A 6027-nucleotide genomic window follows, 5' to 3' on the forward strand; every position below is an offset into this window, starting at 1 on the left:
GCAGTCCATTAACACTGTCTTTGGGGAAACTGAGAAGGGCTTCTTTGGATCACATGGAGGCCTACGCTGATAAAGGAAATTTCATCCGTTCAAAACGTGAAAGAAGCTTTCTGAGAAACTTCTTTCTGATCTGTGAGTTCATCTCACAGAGTTACAACCTCTGCCTCAAGAAGTAGTTCGCTAACACTCTTTTCGTGGAAACTGCAAAGTGATATTTGGGAGCATATTGGGGCCCATGATGATAAAGGAATTATCCTCACATAATAACTAAAGAGAAGCTTTCTGAGAAACTGCATTGCCATGTGTGAATGCAACTCACAGAGTTACACGTTTCTCTTCAGTGATCAGTTTGTTAGCACAGTTTTCTGGAAATCTGCAATTAGATACTTCATAGCGCAATGAACATTACAGTGACAAAGGAAATATCCAGATGAAAACTAGAAAGAAGCTTTCTTAGAAACTTCTTGGTGATGTGTGAATTCATCTCACAGAGTTACACTTATGTTTCGTGGAGCAGTCCATTAACACTGTCTTTGGGGAAACTCAGAAGGGCTTCTTTGGATCACATTGAGGCCTACGCTGATAAAGGAAATTTCATCCGTTCAAAACGTGAAAGAAGCATTCTGAGAAACTTCTTTCTGATCTGTGAGTACATCTCACAGAATTACAATCTCTGCCTCAAGAAGCAGTTTGCTAACACTCTTTTCGTGGAATCTGCAAAGTGATATTTGGGAGCCTATTGGGGCTCATGTTGATAAAGGAAATATCCTCACATAATAACTAAAGAGAAGCTTTCTGAGAAACTGCATTGCCATGTGTGAATGCAACTCACAGAGTTACACGTTTCTCTTCAGTGATCAGTTTGTTAGCACAGTTTTCTGGAGATCTGCAATTAGATACTTCATAGCGCAATGAACATTACAGTGACAAAGGAAATATCCAGATGAAAACTAGAAAGAAGCTTTCTTAGAAACATCTTGGTGATGTGTGAATTCATCTCTCAGAGTTACACTTATGTTTCGTGAAGCTGTCTATTAACACTGTCTTTGGGGAAACTGAGAAGGGCTTCTTTGGATCACATTGAGGCCTACGCTGATAAAGGAAATTTCATCCGTTTAAAACGTGAAAGAAGCTTTCTGAGAAACTTCTTTCTGATCTGTGAGTTCATCTCACAGAGTTACAATCTCTGCCTCAAGAAGCAGTTTGCTAACACTCCTTTAGTGGAATCTGCAAAGTGATATTTGGCAGCCTATTGGGGCCCATGGTGATAAAGGAATTATCCTCACGTAATAACTAAAGAGAAGCTTTCTGAGAAACTGCATTGCCATGTGTGAATGCAACTCACAGAGTTACGGCATTGTTTTTTGGAGACGTTTCTTAGGACTGTTTCCGTGGATTCCGAGAAGTGATATTTCAGATAGCTTTGAAGAATAGAAGGAAAAAGAAATATCCTCCAAGAGAAAGCAGAACCAAGCTTTCTGAGAAACTGCTTTGTGATATGTGAATTCATTTCACAGTGTTCTATCACCCTTTCTCGGGGGAGTTTCCTAGCACTCATTTTGAGGAATCTCAGATGTGATGTCTTGGATATCGTTGAATCGCTTGCTGAATAAGGAACTATCCTCAGAGAAACCTGCAGAGAAGCCTTCTCAGAAACTTTTTGTTGTGGGTGAATTCAGCCCACAGATGTCCATCATTGTTTCCACTGAGAAACTTGCCAGCAGAGTTTTCGCAGAATCTGCAATAGGACACACGGTGGCGCTCCAAGACCACAAATATCCTGGTCTTACTAAAGAAAGAAGATTTCTGAGAAACAGCTTTGTGATGTGTGAATTCAACTCACTAAATTGCAGCTGTATTTCGTGGGGCCGTGGCCTAGCCCTATTTGTGTGGAATCTGAGAACAGATATTCCCGATCCCTTTGAAAACAATGGGGCCAAAGGAAACATCTTCCAATAAAAATGAGAAAGAAGCTTTCTGAGAAACTTCTTTCTGATCTGTGAGTTCATCTCACAGAGTTACAACCTCAGCCTCAAGAAGCAGTTTGCTAACACTCTTTTTGGGAAATCTGCAAAGTGATATTTGGGAGCATATAGGGGCCCATGGTGATAAAGGAATTATCCTCACATAATAACTAAAGAGAAGCTTTCTGAGAAACTGCATTGCCATGTGTGAATACAACTCACAGAGTTACACGTTTCTCTTCAGTGATCAGTTTGTTAGCACAGTTTTCTGGAAATCTGCAATTAGATACTTCATAGCGCAATGAACATTACAGTGACAAAGGAAATATCCAGATGAAAACTAGAAAGAAGCTTTCTTAGAAACTTCTTGTTGATGTGTGAATTCATCTCACAGAGTTACACTTATGTTTCGTGGAGCAGTCCATTAACACTGTCTTTGGGGAAACTGAGAAGGGCTTCTTTGGATCACATTGAGGCCTACGCTGATAAAGGAAATTTCCTCCGTTGAAAACGTGAAAGAAGCTTTCTGAGAAACTTCTTTCTGATCTGTGAGTTCATCTCACAGAGTTACAACCTCTGCCTCAAAAATCAGTTCGCTAACACTCTTTTCGTGGAATCTGCAGAGTGATATTTGGGAGCATATTGGGGCCCATGGTGATAAAGGAATTATCCTCACATAATAACTAAAGAGAAGCTTTCTGAGAAACTGCATTGCCATGTGTGAATGCAACTCACAGAGTTACACGTTTCTCTTCAGTGATCAGTTTGTTAGCACAGTTTTCTGGAAATCTGCAATTAGATACTTCATAGCGCAATGAACATTACAGTGACAAAGGAAATATCCAGATGAAAACTAGAAAGAAGCTTTCTTAGAAACTTCTTGGTGATGTGTGAATTCATCTCACAGAGTTACACTTACGTTTCGTGGAACAGTGCATTAACACTGTCTTTGGGGAAACTGAGAAGGGCTTCTTTGGATCACATTGAGGCCTACGCTGATAAAGGAAATTTCATCCGTTCAAAACGTGAAAGAAGCTTTCTGAGAAACTTCTTTCTGATCTGTGAGTTCATCTCACAGAGTTACAACCTCTGCCTCAAGAAGCAGTTTGCTAACACTCTTTTCGTGGAAACTGCAAAGTGATATTTGGGAGCATATTGGGGGCCCATGGTGATAAAGGAATTATCCTCACATAATAACTAAAGAGAAGCTTTCTGAGAAACTGCATTGCCATGTGTGAATGCAACTCACAGAGTTACACGTTTCTCTTCAGTGATCAGTTTGTTAGCACAGTTTTCTGGAAATCTGCAATTAGATACTTCATAGCGCAATGAACATTACAGTGACAAAGGAAATATCCAGATGAAAACTAGAAAGAAGCTTTCTTAGAAACTTCTTGGTGATGTGTGAATTCATCTCACAGAGTTACACTTATGTTTCGTGGAGCAGTCCATTAACACTGTCTTTGGGAAACTGAGAAGGGCTTCTTTGGATCACATTGAGGCCTACGCTGATAAAGGAAATTTCATCCGTTCAAAACGTGAAAGAAGCATTCTGAGAAACTTCTTTCTGATCTGTGAGTTCATCTCACAGAGTTACAATCTCTGCCTCAAGAAGCAGTTTGCTAACACTCTTTTCGTGGAATCTGCAAAGTGATATTTGGGAGCCTATTGGGGCTCATGGTGATAAAGGAAATATCCTCACATAATAACTAAAGAGAAGCTTTCTGAGAAACTGCATTGCCATGTGTGAATGCAACTCACAGAGTTACACGTTTCTCTTCAGTGATCAGTTTGTTTGCACAGTTTTCTGGAAATCTGCAATTAGATACTTCATAGCGCAATGAACATTACAGTGACAAAGGAAATATCCCACGATGAAAAACTAGAAAGAAGCTTTCCTAGAACTTCTTGGTGATGTGTGAATTCATCTCACAGAGTTACAACTTATGTTTCGTGGAACAGTGCATTAAACACTGTCTTTGGGGAAACTGAGAAGGGCTTCTTTGGATCACATTGAGCCTACGCTGATAAAGGAAAGTTTCATCCGTCAAAACATGAAAGAAGCTTTCTGAGAAACTTCTTCTGATCGTGAGTTCATCTCAAAGAGTTACAAACCTCTGCCTCAAGAAGCAGTTTGCTAACACTCTTTTCGTGGAAACTGCAAAGTGATATTTGGGAGCATATTGGGCGCCATGGTGATAAGAATTATCCGCACATAATAACTAAAGAGAAGCTTTCTGAGGAAACTGCATTGCCCATGTGTGAATGCAACTCCATATTACAAGTTTTCTCTCAGTGATCAGTTTTGTTAGGCACAGTTTTCTGGAAACTGCAATTAGAATACTTCACAGCGAATGAAACATACAGTGACAAAGGAATATCAGATGAAAACTAAAAGAAGCTTTCCGTAGAAACTTCTTGGTGTGTGTGAATTCAATCTCACAGAGGTACACTTATGTTCTGGAACAGTCCCATTTACACTGTCTTTGGGGAAACTGAGAAGGGCTTCTTTGGATCCATTAGGCCTACGCTGATAAAGGAAATTTCATCCGTTTAAAAACGTGAAAGAAGCTTTCTGAGAAACTTCTTTCTGATCTGTGAGTTCATCTCACAGAGTTACAATCCTCTGCCTCAAGAAGCAGTTTGCTAACACTCTTTTCGTGGAATCTGCAAAGTGATATTTGGAGCCTGTTGGGGCCATGGTGGTAAAGGAATATCTCACATAAAAACTAAAGAGAAGCTTTCTGAGAAACTGATTGCCATGTGTGAATGCAACTCACAGAGTTACACGTTTCTCTTCAGTGATCAGTTTGTTAGCACAGTTTTCTCGAAATCTGCAATTAGATACTTCATAGCGCAATGAACATTACAGTGACAAAGGAAATATCCACAGATGAAAACTAGAAAGAAGCTTTCTTAGAAACTTCTTGGTGATGTGTGAATTCATCTCACAGTTACACTTATGTTTCGTGGAACAGTCCATTAACACTGTCTTTGGGGAAACTGAGAAGGGCTTCTTTGGATCACATTGAGGCCTACGCTGATAAAGGAAATTTCATCTGTTCAAAACGTGAAAGAAGCTTTCTGAGAAACTTCTTTCTGATCTGTGAGTTCATCTCACAGAGTTACAACCTCTGCCTCAAGAAGCAGTTTGCTAACACTCTTTTCGTGGAAACTGCAAAGTGATATTTGGGAGCCTATTGGGGCCCATGGTGATAAAGGAATTATCCTCACATAATAACTAAAGAGAAGCTTTCTGAGAAACTGAATTGCCATGTGTGAATGCAACTCACAGAGTTACACGTTTCTCTTCAGTGATCAGTTTGTTAGCACAGTTTTCTGGAAATCTGCAATCAGATCCTTCATAGCGCAATGAACATTACAGTGACAAAGGAAATATCCAGATGAAAACTAGAAAGAAGCTTTCTTAGAAACTTCTTGGTGATGTGTGAATTCATCTCACAGTTACACTTATGTTTCGTGGAACAGTCCATTAACACTGTCTTTGGGAAACTGAGAAGGGCTTCTTTGGATCACATTGAGGCCTACGCTGATAAAGGAAATTTCATCCGTTCAAAATGAAAGAAGCTTTCTGAGAAACTTCTTTCTGATCTGTGAGTTCATCTCACAGAGTTACAACCTCGCCTCAAGAAGCAGTTTGCTAACACTCTTTTCGTGGAAACTGCAAAGTGATATTTGGGAGCATATTGGGGCCCATGGTGATAAAGGAATATCCTCACATAATAACTAAAGAGAAGCTTTCTGAGAAACTGCATTGCCATGTGTGAATGCAACTCACAGAGTTACACGTTTCTCTTCAGTGATCAGTTTGTTAGCACAGTTTTCTGGAAATCTGCAATTAGATACTTCACAGCGCAATGAACATTACAGTGACAAAGGAAATATCCAGATGAAAACTAGAAAGAAGCTTTCTTAGAAACTTCTTGGTGATGTGTGAATTCATCTCACAGAGTTACACTTATGTTTCGTGGAACAGTCCATTTACACTGTCTTTGGGGAAACTGAGAAGGGCTTCTTTGGATAACATTGAGGCCTACGCTGA

Source organism: Rhinopithecus roxellana, chromosome 5, assembly GCF_007565055.1.
Source record: "Rhinopithecus roxellana isolate Shanxi Qingling chromosome 5, ASM756505v1, whole genome shotgun sequence".
Taxonomy (NCBI): domain Eukaryota; kingdom Metazoa; phylum Chordata; class Mammalia; order Primates; family Cercopithecidae; genus Rhinopithecus; species Rhinopithecus roxellana.